Source organism: Muntiacus reevesi, chromosome 20, assembly GCF_963930625.1.
Source record: "Muntiacus reevesi chromosome 20, mMunRee1.1, whole genome shotgun sequence".
In the NCBI taxonomy this organism is placed as follows: Eukaryota; Metazoa; Chordata; class Mammalia; order Artiodactyla; family Cervidae; genus Muntiacus; species Muntiacus reevesi.
The window spans coordinates 50,063,845-50,065,217 of NC_089268.1; the positions used below are offsets into that span (position 1 = coordinate 50,063,845).

Sequence of the window (1,373 nt, forward strand, 5' to 3'; positions counted from 1 at the left end):
GCTACAATCCAAACAGTGACACCTAAAACAAGCTATTCCACTTCCTGTTTAATTTTCCACCGTCAAGTTCAAAGCCATCATCATCTGAGAGGAGACGAGAGGACACCCAGGCGTGGAGAGACAGTAAGGGCTCAGACACGCCGCTCCCGCCATTTCCATGTGCCTCTGTGTCACGTTTTCCCGTCTTGTTAGTAAAAGAGAGGAGAGTAATTTAGTCCTTCATTGACAGCGCGGGACTCTTATCCAGGTTGCTGTTCTAGTTTTAGTCAATAATGCCAGACTCCTCTGTCCATGGGATTTCTCAGGCAAGAATACTGGAATGGGGTGCCATTTCCTTCCTCAGGGGAACTTCCCGACTCAGGGATGGAACCCATCTTCTGTACTGGCAGGCCGATTCTTTACTGATAAGCTGCCAGGGAAGCCCAAAGATATCATTTTCGCGGAGTTTCAAGCATGCAAATGGAGATCAAGGAGGTCACTAGAATTGCTCCTTCTCCTGGTTGTAAATTAAAATACTCAGTCTGCCGAAACCCAGGATTGAACCAGGGACCTTTAGATCTTCAGTCTAACGCTCTCCCAGCTGAGCTACTTCGGCTCCTCTCTTCCACATGAGCGAACTGGACTGTGATGCAGTGATGATCTGGGGGCACATCGTCTGTCTGCACATCACCCTCTCTTCACCCAGGGGGGGCACGCTTATTCATGAGTGCAGGGGCTGATTCTGGGTCCTGATTTCTCAGTTGAGCACATTACACGTGACCCATTATCAGCGTCCAATTAATATTTGTGAGTGAATGTACGGGTGAGTGAGAGATGGGGTCCCCAGGAGGGGCTGCCCTGCCCCAGCCAGGACCCGGCCCGCCTCTTGCTTTGCTCTCATGGCCATCTTCTGCTTCCTAGCTGTGTTCCAGAAGGTACTCTGGTTGCAGTTTGTGTTCCAGAAGGATACCTTCTTCCATCTCTGTCATACCCTCCTTTTCTCCCTGGAGCTCATGAGCGTGCTAGGAGAAGCTAATCGTGGTGAATGAGACGCAGCTTCTCCCTCTCCTGTTACCCACCCGCTGCTGGACCCCACATGAGGACCAAGATTTCCATCAGATTCCCCGCCGGGGGCTCCTGACCCTGGAGCTCACTACAGGGTGTGCCCAGAGCCACCCCCAATATCTCTAGCACGTGCTTCTTGGACTTTCACAGCATCAGAGCCGCCTTATTAAGAGGCTCGTTGCTTGGGGTCCCATAGCCACAGTTCCTGGTCTAGGTCTGTATTCGCATTTTCAACGAGTGCCCAGGTGAGGCCGTATGGGTGCTGCTGGCTGGGGCCCCGGGTCAGAACCTCCGCTCTGATTGGCCCAGGGCCAGCGCTCACTCCTAGC

General features: G+C 52.7%; 1 non-coding gene across 1 annotated transcript; it reads right to left on the bottom strand.

The window, feature by feature from the left end:
- Nucleotides 1-522: 522 nt before the first annotated feature.
- Nucleotides 523-595, bottom strand: TRNAF-GAA (transfer RNA phenylalanine (anticodon GAA)). The gene has a single exon. It is a non-coding gene; the product is annotated as a tRNA-Phe (tRNA).
- Nucleotides 596-1,373: the final 778 nt, after the last annotated feature.